We start from the raw sequence: 16,475 nt of genomic DNA on the forward strand, positions 1-16,475 counted from the left end.
GGTTTTTAATAGGGTCAATGAATGTTATGAATTGTGTTGGATTAGTTGTAAATGATTGCCACTGACATGCCTCCAGCCCCTGCAGCGGGGACCTCAACATGACAGCTGCACATATACACAGGCAATGAGCAGAGCAACAGCTCCATCCCCCATTAATACACCCACCCAAGTCCCATCCTGTGACCTAAGAGGTCTGTATCAGATGCTCAACATGCTCTGCTCACACCTACTGTAATGGTCTGAGCCTAAACCACGCAAAAACACTATGGAACACATATTTTCCTATTTCACCCTGGAAAATACAAAGTCTGAGGTCATCTGCCTTTGGACTAAAGAGCAGGAACCTAGACTTCATCAAATAAATTGGAAATACAGACATTGTAAACCTACAAAAGATATGGTTTGGAGGAGACGGATCCACTGGTTGCCCTCTAGGTTACAGAGTGCTGGTAGTCCCATCCACCAAACTACCAGGTATGAAACAGGGAAGAGACTCAGGGGTATGCTAATTTGATATAGAGCAGACCCAACAGGAAAACGACCCTAAACACAGAGCAAAGACAATGCAGGAGTGGCTTCAGAACAAGTCTCTGAATGTCCTTGAGTGGCCCAGCCAGAGCCCGGACTTGAACCTGATCGAACATCTCTGGAACGACCTGAAAATAGCTGTGCAGTCACGCTCCCCATCCAACCTGACAGAGCTTGAAAGGATCTGCAGAGAATAATGGGAGAAACTCCCCGAATACAGGTGCACCAAGCTTGTAGCGTCAACCTAAGGAGACTTGAGGCTGTAATCGCTGCCAAAGGTTCTTCAACAAAGTACTGAGTGAAGGGTCTGAATTATTATGGAAATGTAATACTTGTTATTTGTAATAATTTTGCAACAATTTCTAAAAACTTGTTTTTGCTTTGTCATTATTGGGTATTGTGTGTAGTTTGGTGAGGGGGGGAAAACGATCTAAAATTGATTAAAAATAAATGCTGTAACTTAACAAAATGTGAAAAAGTCAAGGGGTCTGAATACTTTCCAAATGCATTGTATATCTTTGTATATCCCCCCAAATATAATCCTTTAACGATGACCGCTTCTCCATCCTAGAGGGAGGGATCAACCATTTCCAGGCCCAGGGACAAGTACTTGTCTGAGGCGACATAAATGCCAGAACTGGACAAGAACCTGACACTCTCAGCACACAGGGGGACAAACTCCTGGAGGTGACAGCATTATATCCCAAATATGCCACCCTAGACACAACTATGACAAAACCACCAACAAAAGTGGGTTACAACTCCTGCAGCGCTGTACACAGTCAATGGTAGGCTTCAAGTGGGCTCTTACGGTAGGTACACCTACAGCTCATCCCTTGGCAGTAGTACCATAGATTTCTTTAGTCTCTCTGAGCGTTCAGTCAGCCCACTGACACCCCAACAGATCACAGACTGCTTGAACAGAACAATACTCAATCAGGCATCAAAGCCAAAGGAAATGCATAATATTATCCAATGTTATAGATGGAAGGAAAATAGTGTAGAAAACTACAACAAAAACAATTAGGCAACAAATTCAATCCTCTTTTGACAACATCCTGGACAAAACATTTCACTGTAATAGTGAAGGTTTTGTAATAGTGAAACTTGTCAGTAGGAAAGCATTTGACCTCTCAGCTTCCCTATCAAATCTAAACATTTCAAGCAGACAACCTAAGAAAATTAACAGCATTGAAAAATGGTTTAGAGAATGTAAAACCCTAAGAAAGAAATTGAGAAACCTACCCATGTAACGTAGACACTGGGAGTTGAGAAGCAGGTGGTAAGTTTAATATAACAACGAACATGGAATGATACAATGTAGGAGTAGCGTCTAGACATGAACAAACAGAAACAATACTGTCTGGGGAAGGAACCTAAGGAAGTGCCAGAAAAAGGGGAAGTAATGGAGAACAGATGTGCTTGATGAAGTGCAGGTGTGCATAATGATGAATGCCAGGTGCGCGTAATGACAATTCCCAGGACCGGTGGTTAGGAAACCGGCGACATGAACGCCGGAGGTGAGGAGCGGGAGTAGACGTGACAGTACGCAAGACGACGCTGGCCAGAGGGACGGCCCTGAGAACGAGGAGTAGGTCAGACTGGGCAGCAAAGATGGAAATCACTGATGATGTTGGGAGCCAGAATGTTGTCCACCGCAACACAACTCCTCTGGGCCGTACCCTCCCAGTCCACCACGACGTCGGGAGTCCAGTAGGGCTCTGACTGCATAGGCGGGGGTCCCATCTACGTCAAGGGGGGCCAGATGGGTGTCATGGGGGACTGAATCAGCCAGGGGAACAGGAACCGCCGGCCTGAGAAGGGAGCCATGAAAAGAAGGTGAGATACAGTAATCACTGAGAAGCTGTAACCTAGAAGTCACCTCATTGACCCACCGGAGAACCTCAAACGGCCCCACAAATGGAGTGAGAGGTTCCCGTACGAGAGCTAGATGCGATCCTCAGGATAGAACACTGGAGTCTCACTGTTCTGACGGTGGACAATGCGCAATATTTCTCGGAGAGTGTTTGTATAGTACGGATGATCCCAGGATGTCCAACAACGACAGCTGTGTGTGCCCAGGTCAACAGGCACTCCCTTATCACCATGGGAACATAGATGCGTTTAGAAGGACAGGTAGTGGGAGCAGATTCCCTCTTCAGAGTCTGGCAAATGTCAACATCTACATCCCAGACCACAGGGGCTACAACATGAGGGAACAGGAAAACAGGTCCTCCGGCATTCGGGTGACCAAGTCAGTGATCCTCATCCTCGACCACGAGATGGTGGGGTTATGCGTTGGGACCATGGGGGGCAGAGGATGATCTTATGAACTGGTGATGAAGAGGGGATGTTTTCCTGATTACTGGATTCCACAGTGAGGGTGAGTGATGTGGTGATGTGTGTGATGGTTCCGGAGCCTAGTGGCCGATTGTCAAGGGATTGCACCAGCAAACGGAGAGGAGAGCGGGTATGAGGGGATGTTCAGAGAAGCGGCAAGGGTCTGGTCAATAAAGTACCATGCAGCACCTGAATTCACTAGCGCTGTTGAAACAGGACGAGGGACAGTCAGCTAGTGTGATTGACACTGAAAGGCAGAAACTGATGAAGATGGGATACTCACACGTGTCCCAGGCGGTGGAAGATCACGTGACCATCCCTCTGCTCTCGTGGATACCCAGTTGTAACATACTGGACACTGCTGGAGCTGGTGCCCTCCTTGACCACAATAGAGCCCCAGCTGTCTCCATCTGCATCTCTCCGCCATGGGGAGGCGTGTGACCCCTACCTCCATAGGTTCATACTCTGCTACAGATTGTTCACTGAGGGAGGGAGAGAAGTGATGTAGGTACCGACTCTCCCGAAGTAGATTGGAGAGGTTTATTTCATCCGCTGGATGCTGCTACTGTCCGGAAGGTGAGCAGTACTTGGCAGCGGTCTGGTCATCCTGCTGTAGTTGGAGTAGGCGCTCACCCTGCTCTCCGGTGGATGATCAAAAATACTTCTGAACAGAGCTATGAACCCCTCATAGGAAACCAGCTACTCCTCTTCTCTCTCCCAGACAGCCGTAGCCCACGTCAACCCGTCCAGTCAGCAGAGAAATATTCGTGGCAACTTTGGACCCATCAGTGGTGGGATCTCCCATCTGGTGTGCAAAATAGAGGGAGCACTGGAGTGGGAAACCATGGCATTTAGATGCGGATCCATCATATTTATGCGGGAGGGACAAACGGGCATCTCTGACCTGGGCGGACTGCTAAATGGACTAATGTGCTGGCTCGCTGGGTCAACTGGTGGAAGAGTATCCTCCACTAGTGGAAGGCAACGACTCTCGGGCATGTTTGAAACGTTGAAGACTGAAGAACCTCTTCCATGGCCGTCCCCAGTTGAGCCAGCTGGTCGTGGTGTTAACAAAGTAGGTATCCCTGTTTGTCAACAGTCTTCGGCGATGTCTTGATTTCCTGCTGCTTCCATTTGTTGAGGCAGTATTCTGTAAGGTAGACGCTGGGAGTCGAGAAGCTGGTGGTAAGTTTAATATAACAACAAACGATACGTAGGAGTAGTGTCTAGACATGAACAAACAAAAATAATACTGCCTGGGGAACGAACCTAAGGGAGTGCCAGATAAAGGGGAGGTAATGAGTGAGGTAATGGAGAACAGGTGTGCTTGATGATGAAAGCCAGGTGTGCGTAATGATTATCAAACTACTTCTGGGAAAATCAGAACGCACTAAACAAACAACAACACAAAGAGTTATCTATCCAAAACAGACATATATGGATAAACCACTTCTCCAATATGTTTGGCTCTATAACAAAGAATTAACAGCAAACAACATATACATGATGAAATACACATTTTAGAATCAACTACTAAAGACTACCAGAACCCACAGGATTCTTTAATTACATTGAATGAACTACAGGACAAAATACAAACCCTCCAATACAAAAGGGCCTGTGGTGTCGATGGTATCTGAAATGAAATTATAAAATATACAGATAACAAATTCCAAATTTCTATACTTAAACTCTTTAACATCATCCTCAGCTCTGGCATCTTCCCAAACATTTGGAACCATGGACTGACCACCCAATCCACGAAAGTGGAGACAAATTTGACCCCAATAACTACAGTGGGATATGTGAAAATCATCTGCATCATCATTAACATCAGACTCATACATTTCCTCAGTGAAAACAATGTACAGAGCAAATGTCAAATTGGCTTTTTACTAAATTACAGATGACAAATGACATATTTACCCTGAATTCCCTTACTGACAAACAAACAAAACAAAACAAAGGCGAAGTTTTTTCATGCTTTGTTGATTTCAAAAAAGTTTTTGACTCAATTTGGCATGAGGTTTTGTTATACAAATTGATGGAAAGAGGTGTTGGAGGGAAAACATACGACATTATAAAATCTATGTACACAAACAAGTGTGCGGTTAACATTGGCAACAGAAAGTACACACATTTCTTTCCACAGGGTCGTGGGATGAGACAGGGATGCAGCTTGAGCCCCACCCTCTTCAACATTTATATCAACAAATTGGTGATGGCACTAGAACAGTCTGCAGCACCCGGCCTCAACCCTGCAAGAATCTGAAATCCAATGTCTACTGTTTGCTGATGATCTGGTGCTTCTGTCCCCAACCAAGGAGGGCCTACAGCAGCACCTACAGTGCCTGGCAAAAGTAGTCACCCCCCTTAGCATTCCTCCTATTTCATTGCATTACAGCCTGTAATTTAAATAGATTTTTTTTGGATTTCATGTAATGGATATACACAAAATAGTCCAAATTGGTGAAGTGAAATGAAAAATAACTTGTTTTAAAAAATTACAAAAACATTGCAAACGGAAAAGTGGTGCGTGCATATGAATTCACCCCCTTTGCCATGGAGCTCCTAAATAAGGTATGGTGCAACCAATTACCTTCAGAAGTCACATAATTAGTTAAATAAAGTCCTACCTGGTGTGAAATAGGGAAGAGACTCAGGGGGTATGCTAATTTGATATAGAGCAGACCAAACCCACTCTATTAAATTATTCAAAAAAGGAACATTTTACATCTGTTTAGAAATTAATAAGGGCATTATCTCTACAGAGAAAAATTTACCAGACCACACATGTGCCCAATAGTTTACCCTGTTTTTACCTTGCTCTTCCTCAGGTTAACAGCTGTCTTTTTGGCCTGGTGCTGCAGTGCAGATGTGGTCAGAGACCTGCATAATAGATGGGAGGTTAACATTTAAACATTTATGATTGAGTGCTCTTCTGTCCCCCTGATAAATAAAGATTCTTTGCTCAATCCCTTCAAAAGTATTGACACTCATGTTCTCTCTCCTGCATAGCAATGTCCACCACATTCTCCCCTGTCTAAGTCTGTCTATATCCTCCCTCTTCAAACTCCAAAAAGGTAAATATCATCTGTTAAATCTGAATTTGCTGACTGCTGTGAATTATTTATCAACATGGAGAGAGAAGCAGCTCTATAAAAAGCTCTACTGACTGCTTCTCTCTCGCTGAATTATTCTCCTGATGATCATTCTTACTCGGTGTATCTGTCTCTTGGCAAATGGACAGCACTACAAACATAATAAATCAGAGTTGGTAGATTTGGTACACTGACTTTTGTCAGATCCCCTAAACTCATTGTGGTTTCTGTGGTTTTATTTCTGCTCGACAATCTCATTCCCTGTCCCGTCCAATGGCACTGGGGACTTCCCTAGCAAAGCAGGCTGAAGAACAGAGGAACATTATTTGGCTGATTGCTCTTCCATAACAATCAATGACACAGAACTGAGATTGAGTGGAAACCATTCTCTGTGAATGTTTTAGATCATTCCTGTCATTTCCCTCTCTCAGCAATTGTGAGGGATCCAAGGCAGAACACTAAAACAACAGTAGTATATTTGAACATAATTTCAATAAATAATGTTAAGAATTGAATGCCTGTTATGCATTTTATTGATTACCACTTCAGGAGCTTATTCTCCACTACCCACTGCTCATTTTGTGTTCCAGCATAAACACTTAAAGATTGTTCTTAGCTTACAAAGTGCTACTTGAACCGTTATGTAATATTGTGAACAATCCTTTTCTAAGCCATTCTCTGTAAGTACCTTATCTTTTGAGAAGTTCTCTCTATACAAATATTAAACCTATTAAAGCAGAACGAATTTCCCTGAAGACAGGCTGTTAGACATAAAACATCTATCATCCAAATTTCCCCAAGTACATGCATTCAACGTTGTATATCTCGTGGAAGGATGAATTAGTATGAATAAATGTAAAATATATCAATCATCATTTGAATATGTTGGTAACCTGTTATATAAAAGTGATAATTCCTTCGAAGGCGGTGTTTGGAGGATATATTGGCATGGTTTCGTCTCAGGCCTAACAACACTCATGACAATATATCCTCCTAACACTAGCTTATCAGGCATTATCACTTATGTGACCATGTTAAAAATGTATACTAGATATAAGTATGGTATAATGCTCTCTAACTGTTATTTTGTGTCCCACTGAGTGTATACGCTGTACAGAGTGTTAAAGGACATTTACTCTGTAGAATTGTCAATATTAAAGTTTTCAGATGAACAATTTTGTAATCGTTGCTAAAGAGCTGACCAATTTTGTTTATGTAGAGATCATAATACAGTGAGCCAAATAAACAAGCACAATAACAGTAACACAATATTCGTCAGGTACAGATTTGAAGAAAAAAATTGCCACATAGGAAGAAATCTAATCAAATCCAATTGTATTGGTCGTATACACATATTTAGCTGTTATTGCAGGTGTAGCGAGATGAGTGTGTACAGGCAATGGATTTTCCATGTCATAGACATTGTGTATATGACTCTGTGCATTCCTATCATCCCTCCTCAGCACCCTCCTCCACACACACCTCTCTCCCTCTGTTCGATCGATTATTCATCACTGTTTCTCCGAGTGCAGAGCAATTGCAAGCGCACTGCTGCCTAGCATGATTTCCACTGGGACTCTTTCAGGGACCATTCCCATCTCAGTTGGAAATTAGAATATGATTACAGAGAGAAATTAATCACAGCTTTATACTTGCTACACACACACACGCATACACAAACACAAGCACGCATGCACGAGCACCCACACACATAGCATCCTATAGGGCATGCAGTGTAACCCCTCATGGGCTCTTGTGATTGGTGTTTTATGGCGAGCATAAAAACACTGCTATAAATCCCTATGGACAAATCTCTGGACATTATGCAGTGGGATAAGTTACATACATTGACTCATGCTAATCTATACTAAGATATCAAGAACAATTCAGAATCATTAAATAATAACTAAGATTCAAATGCTCTTTTACTGTCATGTTGTTTTTTATATTTCAACTTCCATTAAAGATAGATATATGGAGAGAACGTAAGATGGGAAAAACAAGAAAAGTCAAACTGCTCATCCAGTCACTGGATCCTCCAGGGAACCAATCTCATGTTGAAATATCATGTTTCAAGTGCACCCTGCCATACAATGGTCTTATGACCTTTTGAAAAGAGACAATATCATAACATGCAGAAACAGGGGGCGGGTAAGCAGAAAATGGGATGAACGGGACTTCCAGCCCCTACATAACCCTGTTTTTTGTGTGTCTGGATCCAACAGAGAAAGAAGTCCCTAGGGAGGAAGCGAGGCCATAGGGTTAGAGAATATTGATTTGAATAGAGTGGCACCCTACATGCAGACCAGAGGGAAGGAGAACGTAACAAACAACTCTTCTGCTTCAATTCAATGTAAGGGCAGTCAGTGTTTTGTTGGGGGAAAGATATGGGCAGGGTCAAAACTCTCAATAACCAACTACAGTATGTTTTCTGTGGCTGACAAAACAATAATTCATGATGCACATTGCCCTTTGCAGGTACAAACAGACAAGATAATTGTGTAGATTGCCTCTTGTAGACTGGAAATCTTTAGTACCATTATTGGAGATTTTGAGAGTATGATTGATTTGAAACAATTAGTTAAAGGTCAAACAATCACTCGACCAGTACCCTTTCTATCACATTTATATTCAACACAATTAATGACAGAACAAAAACAAAAATCTCTTGACTTGTTCATTGGATCAATTCACCACGGGTGACTGGGACATGTGAAAGCATAGCATCCAGTCTGTTTACCAGCCCATCCAACCCTGTGTTTTAGTGTCGGATCAGGATGCATATGGGAGAGAGGACAAAGACTGAATAGTGTTTGTGTGTTATGTATCATTGTGCGCAGTACTGTACAATGTCCCAGTAATCATCTCAAATACATCCCTATTGAGCACACAATATGAATCATTTTATCTCAATACTCCAAGGCTATGCCACTTGTATCAGCAATGCTTTTCCTGTCTTTTCAAGGTCAGTCCACACACTGAGCATCTCATTCTCCTCCTCTTTTATTACTTAGCCATCTGTCCTCTTGACACATACACAATATATACAAAACTATGTGGACACCCCATTCAAATGAGTGGATTCGGCTATTTCAGCCACACCAGTTACTGACAAGTGTATAAAATCGAGCACACAGCCATGCAATCTCCATAGACAAACTTTGGCAGTAGAATGGCCTTACTGAAGAGCTCAGTGACTTTCAACATGGCACTGTCATAGGAAGTGTAAGTGTTGTTATTGTGGAAAGTCTAGGAGCAACAACAGCTCAGATATGAAGTGTTAGCCCACACAAGCTCACAGAAAGGGACCGCCGAGTGCTGAAGTGCGTAGTGCATAAAAATCGTCTGTCCTTGGTTGCAACACTCACTACAGAGTTCCAAACTGCCTCAGGAAGCAAAGTTCGTCAGGAGCTCCATGAAATGGGTGAGCAGCCGCACACAAGCTTAAGATCACCATGCGCAATGCCAAGCGTCAGCTAGAGTGGGGTAAAGCTCACTGCCATTGGACTCTGGAGCAGTGGAAACGCAATTTCTGGAGTGATGAATCACGCTTCACCATCTGGCAGTCCGACGGATTAATATGAGTTTGGCGGATGCCAGGAGAACACAACCTGCCCCAATGCATAGTGCCAAGTGTAAAGTTTGGTGGGGGATAAATTATGGTCTGGGGCTGTTTTTCATGGGTTGGGCTAGGCCTCTTAGTTCCAGTGAAGGGAAATCTTAACGCTACAGCATACAATGACATTCTAGACAATTCTGTGCTTCCAACTTTGTGGCAACAGTTTGGGGAAGGCCCTTTCCTGTTTCAGCATGACAATGCCCCATGCACAAAGCCAGGTCCATACAGAAATGGTTTGTTGAGATCAGTGTGAAAGAACTTGACTGGCCTGCACAGAGCTGTCATGACTGTCCACGAGAATCCAAATAGTTCAGATCAGGTTTGCAATAAATAACTTCAATCAAACCCCCTCTCACCACAGAGGGGTTGAAGAAAGAACCAGTGGATTAACAACTCACGGCCTGTTGTAAATTAAAGTAAAAGGGGATTCAGGCCTCCGTCTCTAAGATTCACCAAAGGAATGTTCTTTGTTGCAATATACTTTTCCCGACAAAACTCTAACACGTTCAAAAGCGAATACTGCTAAAATATTTATATCATAGAACGTGGGGAATGGTTAGAGGCAATCTATAGAACACTAATGTACTTTTGTTTGTTATTTTGTGAAGTCATTAAAAATATTATTAAGGAAATATTGTAACTTGAAAAGTATACCCACTATGCATTGTGCATGTAATATGACAAATGATAAAAGTTTTTTTGTTAAGAGAGGGATGTGATTTGCAAAAAGAGATGTGTTTTACATAGCTTTGCACAGTGACAAGTCACGCCCCCAGTGAGTTCAGAGAGCGGGTCAGCCTGACGGAACCGCCCCTTTCTAACAAACGGTATAAATGATGGGCTAAGAAATTAACAGGCCAGAAAGACGTGGAGCTGCAGCTGCACGTTTAAAGTGGCTTGAACTTTGAATCTCAACACGAGGTAGAGGCGATAAACTCACCTCCCGGACAATCACTGGTACTGCTGATTAGCTTTCCAAAGTAAAGTATCTTCGAAGGCTAATTTAGATAGGACCATTCTATTACTCTGCTCACACCATTGTATTACTTTACTCTCATCCCCCACTGGGGAACCATCCGCACATCTGGCTAGCCTATCTTCAAAGAAGCATCTTCAAGAGTGAATAGAAGGAAAGTCAACTCTGTAGTTCGGTTCAGGACTACACGACAAGTCACCAGATACCGGACAACTACAGAGGACAACAGTAGAAGACGTGTTGGAACCATTTCGGACAATCAGAGCCTTACAAGCGTGCCGTGAAAAGGCCCAACTCCCTTTCCTAGGTTGCCCTGTCCACCGAGAGAGATCCCCGGTGAACCCAGGCATTTCACATAAATATATTCATGATTTCTTACTCAAAACGGGCAGCGGTCCGTGTGCAAAGTATATGGTTACTGTAAGTAAGAGTAGTTTCTGAATGTACCAATGGTAAGTGTGTCCGTCCCTTTCTCCCCCCTCTCCATCGCTTTTGTAACAAGCAGCCATGTTGTTGTCATTTCGCTAGGGACTGTTTTTAACATATTAAGTCTCCAGTCAATAACTGGTGCAGAGTGTGCATGTTTATCCTGTGTTCCCATTTAATTAGCTAGTAAATAAATAATTAAACCAATATGTGAAGTACTGATTCATAAGTAAGGCTCAGGTTTTTGCAGATGCAAGGTTACGACTGTTCAGAATGATGATATGATACGATGTTATGATTGATAAGTTGACTGCTTATAGATGTGATAGGTAAAGACCTTTTAGAGTTTTATTCGGGAGATGATAACTCTTTAAAGAACCGCTCTCATGGTGCCCCAGATCCTAATGAGCTAATTGTTACATGATTAATGTAGCTAATTAGATAACAGTCTTCAGATTAATGTTAAATACAAGTCATGACAGAGCCCTGACCTCAACCCCATTGAACACATTTTGGATGAATTGGAACACTGACTGCGAGCCAGGCCTAATCACTTAACATCAGTGCCCAACTTCACTAATGCTATTGTTGTTGAATGGAAGCAAGTCCCCTCAGCAATGTTCCAACATCTAGTGGAAAGCATTCCCAGAAGAGTGGAGGCTGTTATAGTAGCAAAGGGGGGACTTAATGTTAGATGAGCAGGTGTCCACACACTTTTGGTCATGTAGTGTACCTTCTGTTCTCTCTCTTTCTGCCCCCAACCTCTCTCTGCTTTGCATTCTCCATTCCTCTTCTCAATCTCCATCTGCATGATCTCTCCTTTCCTATCCCCTCTCCTTTCAGACAATGACTTGAGACCTTGTATACAAAGTGGAGAGGAAAGGAAAAATTAATCAAAATTCTCTCTGTGTTGCTCTCAGACTTATAGACTGCTGAAATGAGGGAAATGCTGAAAGTAAACTCCAGTCAGCCCCTTGGGCACAGTTTTAATAAGCAAGTGTGTGCTTGTTTTCTTTGGAGCTGGTAGGGGCAATATCAGGATTTCCTGAGTGATAAATCACCTATTGTCTTCCTGAATTTATTAAGTGAACATTGAGAGGGATTTTCAAGCAGCAGTAATCCATCATGGGGGATTACCTCTTGGAGAATGCAATAGACCTGCTTTACATGGTGTGAAAACTACAGTTACTGTATAGCAAATCCTTGACAATGTGTGCAAAAGTGAGCTTTGTCGAGAGAACATACATCTCTCCTGTTTGGGTGGGTCTGTGTTGCTCCGTCTGAGTTGATTTGAAAAACAAAGACATCTTAAACAACTGTTATTTCAATGCCATTTTCATAGAATGGATATATTTCAGGCAGACACAGCTATACTGAGCTATACTGTACACCACATGTCATGTTTTGTCATTTATTATCTTGTCTTGTCCCTGTGCTTCCCATTCTATTCGTTTCCCTCTGCTGGTCTTATTAGGTTCTTTCCCTCTTTCTATCCCTCTCTCTCCCCCTCCCTCTCTCACTCTCTCGCTCTCTCTTCTCTCTATCGTTCCGTTCCTGCTCCCAGCTGTTCCTATTCCCCTAATCAATCATTTAGTCTTCCCACACCTGTTCCCGATCCTTTCCCCTGATTAGAGTCCCTATTTCTTCCTTTGTGTTCCGTTCCTGTCCTGTCGGTTCCTTGTCTAGAATTCACCGTGCTGTGTTTGTGTATCGCCCTGTCGTGTCGTGTTTTCCTCAGATGCTGCGTGGTGAGCAGGTGTCTGAGTCTGTCTGGTTCAAGTGCCTTCCCGAGGCAACCTGCTGTTCACCTGCTATTCAAGATCGAGTCTCCAGTTTGTCCTCGTCATTTCGAGTGAAAGTTGTGTTTTTTTGTTTGTATTTACCTTACTGGATTAAAGACTCTGTTTTCGCCAAGTCGCTTTTGGGTCCTCTTTCACCTGCATGACAGAAGGAACCGACCAAGGAATGGACCCAGCGACTTCAGACGCTCGTTACACTGCCGTCGAGATCCAAGGAGCCATGCTCGGCAGACACGAGCAGGAATTGTCTGCTGCTCGCCATGCCGTGGAGAACCTGGCCGCTCAGGTTTCCGACCTCTCTGGACAGTTCCAGAGTCTACGTCTCGTGCCACCTGTTACTTCCTGGCCTGCCGAGCCTCCAGAACCTAGGGTTAATAACCCACCTTGCTACTCCGGGCAGCCCACTGAGTGCCGCTCCTTTCTCACGCAGTGTGAGATTGTGTTCTCTCTCCAACCCAACACATACTCTAGAGAGAGAGCTCGGGTTGCTTACGTCATTTCACTCCTTACTGGCCGGGCTCGAGAATGGGGCACAGCTATCTGGGAGGCAAGGGCTGATTGCTCTAACAAGTTCCAGAACTTTAAAGAGGAGATGATTCGGGTTTTTGACCGTTCAGTTTTTGGTAGGGAGGCTTCTAGGGCCCTGGCTTCCTTATGCCAAGGTGAACGGTCCATAACGGATTATTCTATTGAGTTTCGCACTCTTGCTGCCTCTAGTGAGTGGAACGAGCCGGCGCTGCTCGCTCGTTTTCTGGAGGGACTCCACGCAGTGGTTAAGGATGAGATTCTCTCCCGGGAGGTTCCTTCAGATGTGGACTCTTTGATTGCTCTCGCCATCCGCATAGAACGACGGGTAGATCTTCGTCACCGGGCTCGTGGAAGAGAGCTCGCATCAACGGTGTTTCCCTGCTCCGCATCGCAACCATCTCCCTCCTCTGGCTCAGGGTCTGAGCCCATGCAGCTGGGAGGGATTCGCATCTCGACTAAGGAGAGGGAACGGAGGATCACCAACCGCCTGTGCCTCTATTGCGGAGTTGCTGGACATTTTGTTAATTCATGTCCAGTAAAAGCCAGAGCTCATCTGTAAGCGGAGGGCTACAGGTGAGCGCAACTACTCAAGTCTCTCCATCAAAATCCTGTACTACTTTGTCGGTCCATCTACGCTGGACCGGTTCGGGTGCTACATGTAGTGCCTTGATAGACTCTGGGGCTGAGGGTTGTTTCATGGACGAAGCATGGGTTCGGAAACATGACATTCCTTTCAGAGAGTTAGAGAAGCCTACGCCCATGTTCGCCTTAGATGGTAGTCATCTTCCCAGTATCAGATTTGAGACACTACCTTTAACCCTCACAGTATCTGGTAACCACAGTGAGACTATTTCTTTTTTGATTTTTCGTTCACCGTTTACACCTGTTGTTTTGGGTCATCCCTGGCTAGTATGTCATAATCCTTCTATTAATTGGTCTAGTAATTCTATCCTATCCTGGAACGTTTCTTGTCATGTGAAGTGTTTAATGTCTGCCATCCCTCCCGTTTCTTCTGTCCCTACTTCTCAGGAGGAACCTGGCGATTTGACAGGAGTGCCGGAGGAATATCATGATCTGCGCACGGTCTTCAGTCGGTCCCGAGCCAACTCCCTTCCTCCTCACCGGTCGTATGATTGTAGTATTGATCTCCTTCCGGGGACCACTCCTCCTCGGGGTAGACTATACTCTCTGTCGGCTCCCGAACGTAAGGCCCTCGAGGATTATTTGTCTGTGTCTCTTGACGCCGGTACCATAGTGCCTTCTTCCTCTCCGGCCGGGGCGGGGTTCTTTTTTGTTAAGAAGAAGGACGGTACTCTGCGCCCCTGCGTGGATTATCGAGGGCTGAATGACATAACGGTTAAGAATCGTTATCCGCTTCCCCTTATGTCATCAGCCTTCGAGATTCTGCAGGGAGCCAGGTGCTTTACTAAGTTGGACCTTCGTAACGCTTACCATCTCGTGCGCATCAGAGAGGGGGACGAGTGGAAAACGGCGTTTAACACTCCGTTAGGGCATTTTGAGTACCGGGTTCTGCCGTTTGGTCTCGCCAATGCGCCAGCTGTTTTTCAGGCATTAGTTAATGATGTTCTGAGAGACATGCTGAACATCTTTGTTTTTGTCTATCTTGACGATATCCTGATTTTTTCTCCGTCACTCGAGATTCATGTTCAGCACGTTCGACGTGTTCTACAGCGCCTTTTAGAGAATTGTCTCTACGTAAAGTCTGAGAAGTGCTCTTTTCATGTCTCCTCCGTTACTTTTCTCGGTTCCGTTATTTCCGCTGAAGGCATTCAGATGGATTCCGCTAAGGTCCAAGCTGTCAGTGATTGGCCCGTTCCAAGGTCACGTGTCGAGTTGCAGCGCTTTTTAGGTTTCGCTAATTTCTATCGGCGTTTCATTCGTAATTTCGGTCAAGTTGCTGCCCCTCTCACAGCTCTTACTTCTGTCAAGACGTGTTTTAAGTGGTCCGGTTCCGCCCAGGGAGCTTTTGATCTTCTAAAAGAACGTTTTACGTCCGCTCCTATCCTCGTTACTCCTGACGTCACTAGACAATTCATTGTCGAGGTTGACGCTTCAGAGGTAGGCGTGGGAGCCATTCTATCCCAGCGCTTCCAGTCTGACGATAAGGTTCATCCTTGCGCTTATTTTTCTCATCGCCTGTCGCCATCTGAGCGCAACTATGATGTGGGTAACCGTGAACTGCTCGCCATCCGCTTAGCCCTAGGCGAATGGCGACAGTGGTTGGAGGGGGCGACCGTTCCTTTTGTCGTTTGGACAGACCATAAGAACCTTGAGTACATCCGTTCTGCCAAACGACTTAATGCCCGTCAAGCTCGTTGGGCGTTGTTTTTCGCTCGTTTCGAGTTTGTGATTTCTTACCGTCCGGGTAGCAAGAACACCAAGCCTGATGCCTTATCCCGTCTGTTTAGTTCTTCTGTGGCTTCTACTGATCCCGAGGGGATTCTTCCTTATGGGCGTGTTGTCGGGTTAACAGTCTGGGGAATTGAAAGACAGGTTAAGCAAGCACTCACGCACACTGCGTCGCCGCGCGCTTGTCCTAGTAACCTCCTTTTCGTTCCTGTTTCCACTCGTCTGGCTGTTCTTCAGTGGGCTCACTCTGCCAAGTTAGCTGGTCATCCCGGTGTTCGAGGCACTCTTGCGTCTATTCGCCAGCGCTTTTGGTGGCCGACTCAGGAGCGTGACACGCGCCGTTTCGTGGCTGCTTGTTCGGACTGCGCGCAGACTAAGTCGGGTAACTCTCCTCCTGCCGGTCGTCTCAGACCGCTCCCCATTCCTTCTCGACCATGGTCTCACATCGCCCTAGACTTCATTACCGGTCTGCCTTTGTCTGCGGGGAAGACTGTGATTCTTACGGTTGTCGATAGGTTCTCTAAGGCGGCACATTTCATTCCCCTCGCTAAACTTCCTTCCGCTAAGGAGACGGCACAAATCATTATCGAGAATGTATTCAGAATTCATGGCCTCCCGTTAGACGCCGTTTCAGACAGAGGCCCGCAATTCACGTCACAGTTTTGGAGGGAGTTCTGTCGTTTGATTGGTGCGTCCGTCAGTCTCTCTTCCGGGTTTCATCCCCAGTCTAACGGTCAAGCAGAGAGGGCCAATCAGACGATTGGTCGCATACTACGCAGCCTTTCTTT

The sequence above is a fragment of the Oncorhynchus gorbuscha genome, linkage group LG01 (assembly GCF_021184085.1).
Source record: "Oncorhynchus gorbuscha isolate QuinsamMale2020 ecotype Even-year linkage group LG01, OgorEven_v1.0, whole genome shotgun sequence".
Classification (NCBI taxonomy): Eukaryota; Metazoa; Chordata; class Actinopteri; order Salmoniformes; family Salmonidae; genus Oncorhynchus; species Oncorhynchus gorbuscha.